The sequence below is a fragment of the Mus caroli genome, unplaced genomic scaffold (assembly GCF_978045245.1).
Source record: "Mus caroli unplaced genomic scaffold, Mus_caroli_1 scaffold_9, whole genome shotgun sequence".
NCBI classification, from domain to species: domain Eukaryota; kingdom Metazoa; phylum Chordata; class Mammalia; order Rodentia; family Muridae; genus Mus; species Mus caroli.
The window spans coordinates 97,497,773-97,514,354 of record NW_028227264.1 but is presented as its reverse complement, the minus strand read 5'-3'; the positions used below and the strand labels follow the sequence as shown (position 1 = coordinate 97,514,354).

Sequence of the window (16,582 nt, the reverse complement as noted above, 5' to 3'; positions counted from 1 at the left end):
CTCCATCTCTTGAGGGTTAGGTGCATCTTCTCTGACTAAGCCTGCTGTTGGAGGCCTCATATCAGCTGGTGTATGTTGCCTGTTTAGTGCTCTAGTATCTGATAAATCTTGGGAGTCCAGGTTAATTGAGACTGCTGTTCCTCCTACAGGGTCTTCCTCCTCCTCAGTTTCTTCCAGATTTCCCCTAGTTCAACCACAAGGGTTAGCAGATTCTTTCCACCAGTGGGGTGCAAATATCTGCATCTGACTCTTTTCAGCTGCTTGTTGGGACTTTCAGATGTCAGTCATGATAGGTCCCTTTTTTGTGAGCTCCCCATAGCCTTCGTAATAGTGTTAGGTCTTGGGGCATACCCTTGAGCTCGATCTCACTTTGGGCTTGTCACTGGACCTTCTTTTCCTCAGACTTCTCCCCATTTCCATCCCTGCAATTCTTTCAGACAGGAACAATAATGGGCCAGAATTTTGACTGTGGGATGGCAACCCCATCCCGCACTTGATGCCCTGTCTTTCTGCTGGAGGTGGGCTCTAAAAGTTCCCTCTCCCCAATATAGGGAATTTAATCTGAGGTCTTTCTCTTTGAGTCCTGAGAGTCTCTCACCTTCCATGTCTCTGGTACATACTGGAGGGTCCCCCCCAACCTCCTACCTCCTGAGGTTGCCTGTTTCCATTCTTTCTGCTGGCCCTCAGGGTTTCAGTCCTTTTCCCTGACCCAATACCAGATCATTTTTCCCTCTCCACCACCCCCATCTTATTTCCCTTCCAGATTCCTCCCTCCCTCCCCATTTGTGGTTGCTTTCTTCTCCCTAACAAGTGGAACTGAGGCATCTTCACTTGGGCCTTTCAGATTGTTGACCTTTTGAGCTCTGTTGGTTGAATCTTGGGTATTCAGAACTTTTTTTGTAGCTAATATACACTTATTAGTGAGTATGTACCATGCATGTCTTTTTGGATCTGATTTACCTCACTCGGGATGTATTGTTTTAAAGTCCATATTGAAAAAAAAATAAAAGAATATATTTCAACAGCTGTTGTTTTCAACTCTAAGAAGAAAAGTAAATTGAAGAATGGTGTAAAATCTAAGCACCATTCTTTATAAACCAGATCATATCCTCATCACCATGAGTAAGACTTATCATCACCCAGGTAATAATAAATACATAAAAATGAAGCAATTTGACACAGATGGCTGATCAAGAGATTTTAAAAGCCCTCTGAGAGATCCCCTTTGCCAATAATGACTGAAGTTGTTAACAAGATTGAAGGGAGCAGATATATGGTATGGAATGGCAGGGAGCTGTAATACTTTTAGACCAAAGAAACAATGAGAAAGCAAAAAGTTTCTGTCTTGGTAGGCTTCTTGTATATTCTTGCATTCTGAGTATAGATAAATTCCTTTTAACAGCATCTTACACAAAGAATACAGAAACCTGCCAGACTGATCATAACAGCTGCTGGAGAACATTTGCCAGAAAAAGAGTCAATAGAATACAAGCTGTGAAAAGACATACCTATCCATTTGTCTTCAGGATAACCTAGTATCCATGGAGAGGTACACAAGATTATAGTTCAGATATGAGATAGAAGTTTTCTGAAGGGGATGATTCTGATGCTAAGGTCTCGTTCCCCAATTGGTTCTTGATTTGTCAGTAAAGAAAGCAGAGGACCAATTGCTAGGTGAAATGTATAGGTAAGGGAAGCAGGGAGATAAGGAAGATAAGGGAGCAGCAAGGAAGAAGGGAGGAGTTTCTGCCATGCTTTGAAGAGATAACACAGCAATCATGTGAGATCTCTTGGGGAGCAGGAGCCTGCGGCCATTAATACAGGCAGGTGGCCAAGGATGCTTGACAGAGGCTAGGTGGGACTAGTTAATAAGTTTAGGGCATGTAGAGAGATGGAGATAACAAATTGGTAATGGCATGCTTTTCCAGGCAGAAGTTATCTGTGCCCAAAAATTGTGCCAAGAAGACAATTTTTAAAGTAACAAACTGTATGTGTGTGTCTTTTATCCATGGATTCAAGGGAAGCTGAGAAGGGGCTGGTAGTATGGTCACCTCTGGAGCTAAAGTCAGGTAGAGCAAAAGAGAAGTCAGGTGGGAAGATGGTAGCTCGACTGGTACTAGAGCAAATGGTGGTAGGGTAGCGATAAAACTACACACAAGTTTTTAACTGGCATATAGTAACAGTTAACAAGCAAAACTAAATTACCAGAGAATTATGGAATCTTTAAAAGAAATTCTTTTAAACACAAAATTTGGGTTGGTACAGAAGAAAGATCACCTTTTTTTTTTTTAATATCACAGATGTGAGACTACTTGAAATACTGGCTACAGCTTATTAGTTTAGCACATTCTTTTCTCAATAGTGTGTTATTGCTCAAGTGTCCCTAGTGCTCAAAGAGTGTATGCACTTGATGGTGGGTGAATAAAATGCTTTTCATACCAGGTGACAGCTGAGAACAACAAGAAAATAGAAGCCAACTTTTATATTCTAGGCATAGTCAGTCTGTAACCCAAATGCACTTTCATTGGATGAGCTCCATACATATTCACGAATACCTTCTATTCAGTGTCAACAAAAGAATACTGAAATTTTACATCGGGGCTTCCAAGATTCTCCCTTATCAAAGAATCAGGCAGGTTTGGAATCTACAACAAACTCTGCAGTTGAAGACCACTTTTCATGGTCAAATTGACCTGTAGCAAAGAATACAGAGACCATTCTTCTCAGGCAGTGAGATGGTGAGAAACTTCTTTAATATGTGGTCAGTGGTGGACAATTCTGAAGAAGGGCCAGGTAAAGTTGCTGTGTGAAACCTGGAGATCAACAGAGATAGGAAAGCACTCTACAAATGCAAAACTTTTGGTGTCCTGTTCACATACCAGACTGCCTTTAAGTTTTACATCTAGCTGTCTTTACCCAGATAGCAATGTAAGGAAAAAGGAGACTCACAGAGATAAAAGATGCAGGAATCGAGACTTTAAAAATATTATTATTATTTTACACCCCATATTGCATTCCCTGCACCCCCTCATCCACCCTCAGTCTGCTCTACATCCCACACCTCCTCCCTACCCCACCCTGAATCCATGTGGACACCCCACATAACCCCTACACTCCCTGGGGCCTCCAGTCTCTTGAGGGTTAGATACTTTTAAAGGAACAGAATCAAAATCTTAACAGGTTCTGATGGGAGGCATGGAAACATTACTCACTGTGGAGTTGGCCATAGTCAGGCACGGCTCGCCATCATCAGCACAAACTAACCAAGAGAATCTTCACAATGGCCTTCTAAAAATACGTTTTGCCTCCTCACCTTCCCCAACATTTTGATTTCCTCCCAACTTTTGTTTAGAAAAATCTATCTATGACATCAAAAAGGTTAAGGGAAGACTCTATGAATGCTAAGATATGTTGCCTAATGGTTCCACGGCCCATTATTCTGATGAAAGAAGATCTATGGTGCGTGATTTTGAAATACAAACTTTGATTTGTTAGGTTAAGATTTATACATTAACTTTCTTTCTTCATTTTCAATCACCTTTAGTAATCTCAACTTTTTTAGAAAAAAAAAATCCTTTTGTTGTGTTAAATTAAAATACAGACAAGTAAATAAACTTTTTTTCTTGTTTTACCAGAAAGATATAGCAAATGTTTAAATGTGAAGGAAATGCCAAAAAACATATTAAGTATAACTGATCTATCTTGAAACATAGAGCATAAACTAGTAGTTTCTGCTTGTGCACAGCTTGGGTCCAGAGATGGAAGGAGTCATCTCTCTTGGCTCCAGTCCCCTTGAAATGGATTCATTTTGGATTTCTGTCACTAAGCAGTATTTGGCCATTCCCATTCTGAGTAACAAATGGTTAACATGAATGTCAAATAGAGTCACCCTTAGATTGACACTAGATTTGCCATTGACATTAGTCCCCTCAATTCATACTTTGAAGTAGGCAGTAGAATTTGTGTTATTTGTATCCTCTACTTAAAATAAAAGGTTCTTATGAGTAGCCTTTCCTATCTTGAAATGAGAAAAAAAAAGCTCTTATAGTGAAATATATCTTGGGAAATTAGAGAAAAGTAGCAAGATGTTTGTTGTTGTATTTACCATACCTTAGAACTAACACTTAAACTAGTATTTTGTAGTTTTACACTCCTTTTTAACTCATTCAGTGAAGAATATTAGATTTTCTCCCAACTTATATGTTAAGTCAATTTTTATATGGACTCAGCATCAAAGACAAACATGTAATAAACATGGAAGTAAGTTTAATTCTGTTAGTGAAATGTTATAAATAAATAAATTAAAAAAACATGAGAGAGAGAGAGAGAATAGTAAACAGTTGTTCATCTACAGTATCAGGATAGTCCCACTTAAATTTAAGTTAGAGTTTAAATAACATACAGTCTTGACATCCATTAGAAACACACCCCCCCTATATAAAATGAAGAGGTTCTGTTAGAACTGTCTAGTGTCTCTTCCAAATGTGAACATATAAGATCACTTGTAGTTGGAAATAACTTAAAACTACCACTAAAGCTGATAACTGAAAGATGAATCTTGTTCACTATTGTCCTATTCCTCAATCCATTTTGAAATCCCTGTTCAAAGCATTCCATTTTAGAATTCTATACAAGCATGTTTAAATATGAACTACTTTCAAGCTAAAAATGATACTTGAAATTCTTATCTACCCATGTGGGTAGGTACATTTACAAGTTGTAATTAAGGGACCTGGTGACATGGATTAGTAGTTAAAGATAATGGCTATGAAAGTGTACAGATCTCAGTCTAAATCCTTAGCATCGACAAAAAGTCAGTAGCAGCAAACATTCCTCCATCACCAGCAGTTTAGGAGGCAGAGACGTGACAGCAGGGGCTAGCTAGACCTCAGCGCCACATTAGGTTCAGCAGAAGGTCCAGTATAAAAGAAGTGAATCTGAGAGTGATAACAGCACTCGGCAATTTCCTTTGACCCCTTCCCAAGACTCCACATAGAATACATACACATATAGTTCCTATATACATGTACAAAAGCAAAGAACTAAGTTTAAAAAAACCAATAAATTAGAAAGTTATGATGGAAAAATTGAAAGCAAGGATTTTATCGTTTTCTTAGTATGCCATAGGCAGTAATTAGTGTAGAGGTATCCATTATAATCAAGGAGCTGTCAAATAACTACTGATTGAATAAATCAGTGCATACAATTCATGGCAGTAAAAAATATGTTTGTGAAAAAAAATACTAGCTCCATATTGACATGTACCATCCCATCTAGTCAAATATGGACACAAGGTATCCTTGACACTGCCTCTACCCCAGACTGTAGACTTAACACAGCATTTAGTTATGTGAACCCCCACAATTCAGCCTTTATTTATACTAAAATGAAAGCATTTTATGTTTGTGCTGGCCAGTAGCTGATGCAGTTTCCTCAAAATTAGCCTCTCAATGCCCATTCAGAGTCTCATTACTCCAAGTGGAAATGTTGAATCTGTTGTTTGCATGTAACTATCTTTTCTGTTCTAAGTCAGTTTGCCATTTTTACCTTGCTCCAGGTGCAGCACGAGTAGTGTTTAAGAAAGATATTTTAATGCAGACTCAAAACTCAAGGGTCAAGAGAAAGTCAGACCCTTATATTGAAGGGCAAGACACATCTGAGACCATCGGTGTAGGCCTCTCAGAGAGAGATGCAGAAAGTAGCACATGTCCAAGTATGAATATGGACTCCTTGAATGAGGTCATGACTCATTTTTGGTGGTTGTTTTGTTTCATTGTTATTATGGTTTTACAATTGTCAAATATAGAATTTTTGTGGGGTGTTAGATTATTATCTTTGAAAGGTTGCTAAGAAACCTAAATGAGATTGCCAAATGTTCTGGACAGGTACAGGATAGAGTTATAATTGATAAGATAAAAGTTTAGTTTCAGAAATAAAAGAAGATAGGATATCTTTACTGTGAAGAAAAAGAAGAAAGGGGAAAAGAAAAAGGAGGAGGAGGAGGAAGAGGAGGAGGAGGAGGAGGAAGAGAAGGAGGATAAAAGTGTTGTTGTAAATCCCCATGCAATCTTTGAGGAAAGCATTAGCTTGTGAGCATTCAAGCCTAGTTTATTGAACTAGTTATATGAACATTCAGGTCTAGTTTATTGTGACTTTAACAAAATCTGTCCACCTATGAAACCTATGGACTGTATACCAACAGCCTTTACAGCAAAAGTCACTAATAATGCTGGAATTCTCTCATCACAAGAAATTTAGTCATACTCTTAGGTTAGTGACTCTTTTCATGTCTCATGTTCCCATAATTACTCTGGTGGACACATACTCATTTCATAGCCCATCTGTATAGTTAAGGGTACAAATACAGGAGTTGGTACTCTCCATCATGTTGGTTTAGGCACCAAACAGATCATTTGTCTTAGCAACAAGTGCTTTTGTGCATTTGTCTTAGTAACAAGGAGCTACCTTACAGGTATTAACTGTGATGTTATTATTCATCAGCCAATGTAAGTAGGCAATTGGTTATAAATTTGGGAATAGCAGGAGGATATTCAATAAAGATATGAATCTGGGGAATCATTATTGTTCTTATTTCAAAATGGACAGGATTGACTCACAATAGAATTGATTGTCAGCAAAACCTGATTCAGGTACAGAGCTGTGACTGTCTTTGAATTTGTTTGTTGGTTTGTTTGTTTGTTTTGTTTTGTTTTTTGAGACAGGTTTTCTCTGTATAGCCCTGGCTGTCCTGGAACTCATTTTGTAGACCAGGCTGGCCTTGAACTCAGAAATCTGCCTGCCTCTGCCTCCGGAATGCTGGGAATAAGAAGTGCGCCACCATGCCCGGCTTTGTCTTTGAATTTTAGAGGTGTAAACATAGTAAGAATAATGACAGATTCAAAGTGAAAGAGGAAGAAAGGCCTGAGGTACAAAAGGGAACCTCTGAGGTACAAGAAGGAACCTGCTGAACATGGAGCTTTGAGGTGGGGAGAGAGAGAGAGAGAGAGAGAGAGAGAGAGAGAGAGAGAGAGAGAGAGAGAGAGAGAGAGAGAGAGAGAGAGAGAGGCATTTTAAGAGTTCTTTTCTTTAGCTCCTTGGATACTTTCTCTAGCTCCTCCATTGGGGGCCCTGTGATCCATCCAATAGCTGACTGTGAGCATCCACTTATGTGTTTGCTAGGCCCTGGCGTATCTCACTAGAGCCAGCTATATCAGGGCCCTTTCAGCAAACGCTTGCTAGTGTATGCAATGGTGTCATCGTTTGGAGACTAATTATGGGATGGATCCCTGGATATGGCAGTCTCTAGATGGCGCTTCTTTTGTCTCAGCTCCAAACTTTGTCTCTGTAACTCCTTCCATGGGTGATTGTTCCCAATTCTAAGAAGGGGCAAAGAGAGGCCCATCAGACAGGCAAACTTTATATGCCCTAGCACAGGGGAACGCCAGGGCCAAAAAGTGGGAATGGGTGGGTAGGGGAGTGGGGGGCAGGTATGGGGGACTTTTGGGATAGCATTGGAAATGTAATTGAGGAAAATACGTAGTAAAAAAAAATATTTTAAATAAATAAATAAATAAACTGAAAAAAAAGAGTTCTTTTCTGATCTCTTTAATTCTGTGATTTTTTTTTCAAGCTTTTTTTCTATACTGTTTGTTCGTTTCTTCTTTTTGGCAAAATGAAGGAGACTAGTGGTAAAGAGAGGAATCTGGAGAGGGAGATGGGGAGTGAATTTAGTCAAATAAACTTTACTTGAACAAAAATATCAGGATGAAATCTGACTTTATGATGAATATGATGAAAAAATAAAATTAAAAGAAAAGGACTAAAGGAATGTACCCTATGATTATATACAAAGATGTCACTGTTTGTACTCACATGTGTATATACATATATGTGTATAATGTATCAGTCAATTTTCATTTTATAAAATAGATCCATGTTACATCTTTAATGCTAAGACTACTTTAAAATTTTTCATAACCTAAGAAACATGTAAGAAATTTCTATAACATCTCTACTCAAGACTAAAGTTTTGAAATAAGTCAGTAAGATTAAAAGATTAAAGAGGTTTTTATTTCAATATTTCGCATTCCATAATCACCATTAAAATAAAATATTGAGACTAGAGAGTTATCATGGGGGTTAAGAGCACTTGTTGCTTTTACAGAGGAAATAACTTCCTTGGCAACACTTACATATAATGCCTCACATCATTTGTCACACCACTTCCAGGTGATTATATATCCTCTCCTCATATTTGCAGTCACCCGATACACATGGTGCACATATATGCATAAAAGAAAAAATTCATACGTATAAAAATAGCCAAGTACAAAAAAAAAGGCCATGGTAAATTTTTAAAAATATTCACAAAAAAACATTGATTATAAATATTGGTATAAATACGCATAAATATTTTTGCACATATGCATATATATGCATAGGTGTTTTGATTTTGCTTTACTTTTATCCTGCTGTGATTAACTACTATAAGTAACAGAAACCCATGGAAGAAAGAGTTTATTTTGGATTATGACTCTGGAGGGATGAGACCCTCAGGGCATGGATGCATACCAGCAGAAAACAGGCATGTGGACAAGAATCAGAAAGCTGAGAGATCATATCCTTAACCACAAGAAGAAAGCACACAGAGTAAACTAGAAAGGTAAGACTATGAACTCTCAAAGGCAACCCATTTTAATGTTTTTACTTCAGCAAGGCTATACCACCTCCAACAACTGCCATCCCCTGGGAAATAAGTGTTCACATATTTGAGCCTATAGAGGACATTTTCATTATAGCCACCAGAGCTGGAGAGTAAGATAACTGAGGATCTTGGAAATGCTGAGAAAATGATGTACTCTTAAACTCCATCCTCCTTCTTGGTTGTATAATTTTTAAGTAATATTTGATATCTTTAATTTTGTAAGCAAAATTCACATGAAAGAATAAACAAGTAAGTGTCCAAGAGAAATATAAAATAAGTTTTTCTTGCTTTCTTCCATTATTCTCAATGAGTAGCAGTAGATGCTGAGTGCTTGTTATTATAATGGGCAATTAGCTTACAGTGGAGCATACATTTTCAGGGGCAAGCAGCAGACAGTTTCTGCTCAGTCTTTCATCATATACAAGTGCTTCAATTTACTAGGCATAACATCTGTTGTTTTGACAAAGGTAAATTCTGTGCCACTTTATTCAAGTTACCCATGGAGTAGCTCAATGATTTTTATCAAATGGACAAGATGAAAAATAGACAACATATTAGTAGTTGCATTGTGTTACTCTTAACATGGGAAAGACAGCAGTAACATGGTGCATTGTTGCCTTGCGTCTGGATATACAAATATTGGATTAATGGCAGTCTATCTGAAGTTAGAAAGAGACTAACAGAGCCCTTCCCTCAGGTGTTCTCCAGAGATGGTTCATTCTTTTTATCATTCTTAAATATTTAGTCACTTATCTATTCATTTATTTAGGTGTTATTGGAGTTGGGGTGCATAAAGATTGTGTGTGTGTTGGACAAAAGAGGACTTTGGGCATTCTTCTCTATCACTTTCCACCTAGTCTTTCAAGAAAGGGGCTATCACAGCACCAGAATTCCTATTTTCTCACCTGGAAATTGGTAAGCCCCAAGAATCCTCTTGACTCTCCCACAGAGTTGGGTTTAGAAGCATATGGAAGATACCCAGCTTACAGTAGTACATGGATGTGAGCTCCAGTCCTCACAGATGTACAGCAAGTACTCTTGTCCTTGAGCTATTTGACCAGTACTGGTACATTATAATGATTAAAATAGCTATAATTGATGGCATTGTATATATCAAAACATGTGAACATGGTATTCTCATTTCTTCAAAGTCACCTATGTACATTCGCAACAATGAGTTGTTTTTACTTATATATAATTACATACCAGAACTTTCACTACTTGTTTTGGTGTTTACTTTTTATTATTTTAGATTTTTTTCTAATTTTCATTATCACTTAATGGAAAGTAGTGAGAAGACATCAGATACTATAAATGATATAATTTAAACTATAAAGCTTTGGAGGACCATCTGAAATTCAAGACACTATTTCAGATTGTTGGATTATTATTTTTACATGGGGAAATTACATTTTGACTTCTGTAAGCATTATAGATTGGATGTAAAAGAATTGAGATCATGTTGAAAACATACTAAGATATGCTTCCCTAGACAGATGAAAGGACATAGCTATCCAGAACCAAGAGTCAAATAGGATAATAGCCCATTCTCAGTTCTTTAATAGCAAAAATACACTATTTTTGCCCCCCAAAATTTTAAATTCAATTTGAATCATAAAAAATTTTATTTAAACTTTTAGGGGGTGATTTCAAAATTTTGATATATCCATATTACTTTCTAAACCATATTATACTAAATTGGTTAATAATGTTGCAAAGACTAGAAGTTTAAGCTTCAAGTAAAACATCCCATTCTATTAATAGCTGCATACTTATTTTTATCCTTAATCAAAACATGACTTTTAAAGAACCTTAAATAAAAGTTAAAACAAGAGTTTAACCTTTATATTATTCTGTGGAATATGGTGTCCTCAACACCCTTAAATATAAAGAAGATGTGTTAAGACTTATGTGAATAGTTACTGCCCCTAATCACTAGAATATTTTTTCTTCTTTATTCTGGCATAAAACCAATCAAATTTTGACATTTACAATTTAAGTTTGAACTATAAAGATATAATAAAGTATATGTTTTATAAGATTGAGACAATTTGAACTTCTATCTTTTAAATTAAATGTGAAATATTTTTAAGACATGACCCAGAGCTATGGAGACGTTCCAAGACTTATCAAATGTTTACTCCCTATAAATGAAGAATCCAGGGTCCTGAATCAATCTGTTTACAGAATTATTTAGTCTTTCATGATAAGAATCATTGATATTGCTTCCTAGGTTGATGTCATCTGATCAGAATTTTATTTTTCTGGCTTTCTTCTAAGTAAGTAAATTTGACCATTGAACTGGGATGGCACATGCTTCATGCTTAGAAATCAGAGGTCAGGCCTACATCAAGCTACAGAGGGTTAAGTCTAATATATTCTAGGATGTTACCTTATAATAATTAAAGTGTTTCTAGTCAAATTTTTAAAAAGTCAAGGATGGGGTCTTTGCCAAACCAACATGAGGAGACCTTCTCTAATTTGTCCCTTGGGGCTTGCTTCATCTCCTTTAAGAGGATTAGTTATGCATCTTATATTTTCAAGAGAAACTCTAATACAGTTTCCTCACAAAAAGCTTAATTTCATATCTACAGTATCATAGAATACCATATTCATCATCAAAAATAATTATTACTTATTTGTGGTAAACTATTTTTTAAATCCCCTCTTTTAGTCTTAAGCTTACATGTTCATTGCATTATCTTCAGTCATTGTGACCATGGACAACTGGGTGTTATATGAAATAAACCAGAGATAGGAGAAATAATATGTGTATTTCATAATCTTCCTCAGATGCACAACCTAAAATGTAAAAACAAAGGGATGGGAGGGTAAAGTGATATGATGATAACCAGGGTCTGTGATGGAAGAGACAAGAGAAAAAGAATTGGTCAAAGACTTCAAAGTTTTAACTGCATGCATTCAGATGGCACTTGGTACTTCTAAGTCATTTTACTTGTGCAGTATTCCCAGTTTTTCTACCACAGCCAGTTATTTATTAACTCACTTTGGTTTCCAATAATTTGGGATCATCATATGAAAGAAGCAGATGAATTTACAAACATGGTTGTTGGTTTTTGCCAATTTGTTTCTGTTGATTTTACATATATGAATGGATTTATGGATAATTTTCCTGGGGTATTTGCTTAGCAACTATGCCAGTAAGTTTCTAGAGAGAAAAACTGTCTGTCCTGACCCACTGAAGAGTATATATAAGTATATCGTGAATGATAGGTAATAGATTTAATATTTAAGATTGTCTTTTATAAAAGATGCATAAATGAGTCTAAAGTTTAACCTCATGATTATAAAATGTAGTTAATAATGTGTCCTATAGACAAACCACAGTATCCTTTCATGACACAAGCACATTAAGCAATAGTAAAAAGGAAAATGTAGTGATAGCGCATTAGTATTTTTTTACCAGCATTAGTAGATAACTTGCAGTTCTATGGGATCTGACAACCTGGTCTGGCGTGTGGGTGAATCAGGTACACATGTGGTGCACATAAACAGAAAAGCAGGCAAACACTTACACATGTCATAAATAAATAAACAATTTTAAAATATCACTTTTTTCACATGATTTAAAATCCGTAGAGCATTTACACAATCTAAGAAAAAAGAACAATTTAGTCACTGGTATATTTAATCATTAATTTTTTTATTGCATGTGGTAACAAAATAATGAAATAACACAATTGAACAAGGGCTTAACACAATGTAATTTTCATTACATTGTTGATATTATTTTTCTTGCCTTCTCTCAACTACTAAAACTTTGATTTCATTGCTATGACAAATTTAATATATTGATATCATATATTAAATGAAGTTCAGCACGTATTTAGGAAGAGTCGTTATATTCTGTAGAGATTCTTAATAATATTCTTCTAACTTTCTCCTTAAAAACCACTATTTTTCTGGATGTGATAGTGATTAGGGGAAGACTATTGAATGGGTAGCTGATGAAAGAATACTTAAAATGTTCCTCCAAACTGACCAAAATAGCTTTAGCAAACTATTTTGAATTTATAAGTCATTATTGAGAATATAAGAGAAATAGGAAATTTTACTCTTCAATCGGTACTAGAAAAGTTAACGAAGCACTCTTCCCTTTTAAATCATACTGACTACTTAAATTAAAATTAGCTCAATGGTCTCTGCAAAACACATAGATTAAAAAACCATGGAGCCTATTATTAAAAATTCTGTAGCTCAGAAAAATTAGTCAAGAAATATGGTAACTAAGGTTTGCAGACCTGTGCAGAAATTCTAAGAAATATATACCTAGTAAAATTTTCATTATGATTCTAAAACACTAAAGCAGGTTCAGAGCTCTTGACTCAACTAGCCCATCCAACCTTTTCTAGTCTCATGTTAACACGTATAAATAATTACCAGATCTTATTAAGATAATTGTCATAACTCCAATACTTTTAGGTATAACTATTACATAATTTTAGATATGAAAAAATAACATATACAATAAAGTTGAAACTATTGGGATCAATGAAAATATTATTTTCAAAAGTACCAGAAGCATAAGCCTGTTTATGTGTTAACTCCATTTCTTCTCAAATATTTATTGTCAATGACATAAAATATTAAATTTAATAATGAAAAATAGGATCTTGAATTGAATTATTTAATTTTTAAATAATTATTCAGTTTAGATGATTTAGTTCTGGAAAAGCAAATAGAAAACTCACAGTGAGAAGTCAAAAGGAAGTGATACCTCACTGCATATTGGAGGTGGGAGAAGTTTTATTTGCATAACTGTTAATGTAAAATATAACACAGCTCCATCAGTCTTCAAAGTTTAGAGTTAACACTAATCGTGTCTAAATGCTAAATTATACAATCTAGTGGTTTCACATAAAAAGATAGTGTAAAGGGAAATATATGCATACAAAAATGCCATTCTAAAATATCAGTTTTCTTTTACCTAGTGTAGAATTAATATGCTACTAAAAACAAAACAATGAGGTATATATATATATATATATATATATATATATATATACATACACACACACACACACACACACACACACCTGCATCTCTTAATATCATCAGGTTAATTTCATTTTCTATTGAAAAAATAACTCTTGATTCTGTAAGTTTTAAGAAAAAATAAATGTGAAACATAAGTAAGCATATAAATGGTAATAAAATCACTACCAACCTCTTTATTAAAATCATGTGCCATTCTGTTATATTGAAAAATAGAATACCACTGAAGTTCAGTCCTATCTGCTGTACTGAACAGATAAACCACTTACAAGACATAATGAAACAAGAATCTTTTTAAAGATATGTGAAGGGAAAATTTGTTTTCCTTATGAGCTTTACCCATTTGATAAATATTCTAATTTCTTTCTGTGGTCGATTCTAGAGTTACGTTGATATTGTGACATGGGAGGCTGTTACAGTGTGAGGCTGCTACTTGGAGCTTAATGAAAGTAAGTTGGGCTTTGAGAAAATGAAGGCAACTGTGGTAAAAGTTTGCCTCCTTGCTAATAAACATGTGAGTAAAACAATGCCAAGAATAATTACTGATACATTAATCAATTTGACGTCAGCCTGTCCTTCCTTCCTTCCTTCCTTCCTTCCTTCCTTCCTTCCTTCCTTCCTTCCTTCCTTCCTTCCTTCCTTTTTTCCCTCCTTTCCTACTTCTAATTTATTTTTAATTTGATGTGGTGTCCAATATAATATCACAAAGGTCAGTAAGAAGGAATATTTTCTACTACAGTAGCTCATTTTCAGAGAAAGAGGAGAAAAACATACATCGATATGGAACCACTATATGATCTATTATCACTTTCCTTAACTGTCATATGTGTGTAATGCTTTCTTTCAGTTTTGTTGGAAGAAGGGAAACATTGTTCTTTATAATAATGTCGCTTTGTGAATGAGGGCTGAGAAACATAGTTTTGATTATCTCTCTATCTCTTTTAAGATTCCTTAATCAAGAATAAGGTCTGAAGAATTCCCTGAGGTTGCTATCTCTTCTTCTTCTCCTTGGAATCTTATACTCAATCTTTTATAGAAAGATTATTAAGTTGATCTTTTCTTTGAGATGACTATATTTATTATAAATCTTAGGCATTAGTAAAGCCATAGTGCAGATGGTTCCTTTCATTACACTTGGAGCTTTTCCATGGTTTATTTATTGTCTTAATCATTTGAGTCTTTACAATAACACTTTTTGCAACAAGATATTTTTATCTGAAATTTTTAAGTGGAATTTGACTCATATCTGTTTGGTAGAGTAATTGGGGATGAAACTGTACTTTCAAAACAGTATTCATGCCTGCACTAAAGTATTTCTATATTTTGGTGATTATATTATATTTACATTTATTTTCTGGGATATTTTTGCTTGGTTTAAGTTTTGTGGTTTTTATTAATGATACTGTCGTTTGAGAATTTCAAGCATGTATATAAAGCATTTTGGTTACTCTCACTTACCAATCCCTCTTATGTTCCTTCTATCCCTGTCAACACAGAGGAGTCTATGACATCCTCAGCCATGGGGTTTATAACTGATTTATAGCACAAGCATAGAATCCCTTTGACTTCAACCACAAAAAACCTAGTTGCCTTTATTGCAACAGTGACTTATCTTGCCTGGTAGTTTAGTACTGTAGTTCATAGTCGAACACCTAGGTAAGCCTGCTGATGCTTTTTCATCTGCAGTGTCCTTCATAATACCTTCAAGCAGTATAAAATAAGACATTACACAGAAGCGTCTAATTTGAGTGTGCCATACTTTATAAACATTCCTGTTTTCAGGAATGATGTTTTATATACTTACTGTACCAAAGCAAAAAGCTTATGTAGTTATGGTGGTAAAGGCTTAAACTGTTGGGGAAGCCTCTGGGGACCTCCTCCAGTAACAATTCACATAATATGGTATCCTACTTCTGGCTTGTATATTTTGTTTGAAAATCCCATAGCTTCTAGCAAAAACTCCATATATTCTATCAGAATATCTCCTTCCTCCTTCTAATTTATTTATGTGTAAACTTACACAATTTTACTTTTTCTGCTCCTTACACCACTAATCTTAATTGATTTCTCAAAATACAAACAGAAATCCAATACCACAACCAAGAAAACACAATTAAACTCCATCCAAAAAGAGAAAAACATAAACCAAAATATAACCAAATAAAAGCATATGAACACACGCATGTGCATGCGCGCACACGTGCGCGCACACACACACACACACACACACACACACACACACCCCAATGGAATCCATTATGTCCATCAGATAATCCTCAACATGAGGCCTACCCTGAGGTGGTTTATATACCCAGCATCACTCCACTTGAGAAAACTTACTTCTCTTCTCCCAGTAGGTATAAATGATAGTTCAGTTATTAGCTTTTACCATAGTGGTTAGGTTTATATTCCTTCATTAAAAAAAATCATATAATGAAGTAAAATATAATGGAGTAAAATACAATCAAGCAAAATACAATAAGATAAAACAAAGTATCATATCAAAGTTGGACGAGACAAACAACAAAAAGGAAAAGCACTCAAGAGAAAGTTAAGAATTGGAGACCCACTTGTTCACACATTCTGGAATCTCTGCCAAACCTTCACTAACCTGGCAGCCAGAATATAAGTGCAGACCCATGCAGGGCACATGGTACATCAGACTCTGTGAGTTCATATGAACTTTGCTTATGTTGATGTTGAGGGCTCTGTTTTCTTGGTGTCCTCCATTCCTTCTTGCCCTTACACTATTTCCATTTCCTCTTTATGGAGTTCCCTGAGTTCTGAGTAGAGGGATTTGATGGGGACATTCCACTGAAGGCTAAGAGTTCAAGGACTTTTAGGTTTTCCTCTCTGTATAAT

The 16,582-nt window shown here is 35.5% G+C and overlaps 1 pseudogene across 9 annotated transcripts in view; it reads left to right on the top strand.

Moving 5' to 3' along the window:
- Window positions 1–16,582, top strand: part of LOC115032127 (disks large homolog 2 pseudogene) — a 195,704-nt pseudogene that overhangs the window by 3,967 nt on the left and 175,155 nt on the right. The window contains exon 2 of one of the 9 annotated variants that reach the window (XR_015048549.1): window positions 14,103–14,169. The exons of the other annotated variants lie outside the window; for them this stretch is intronic. The product of XR_015048549.1 is annotated as a disks large homolog 2 pseudogene, transcript variant X3 (transcript). The remainder of the gene's footprint in view (window positions 1–14,102; window positions 14,170–16,582) is intronic. 9 annotated transcript variants of the gene reach the window in all.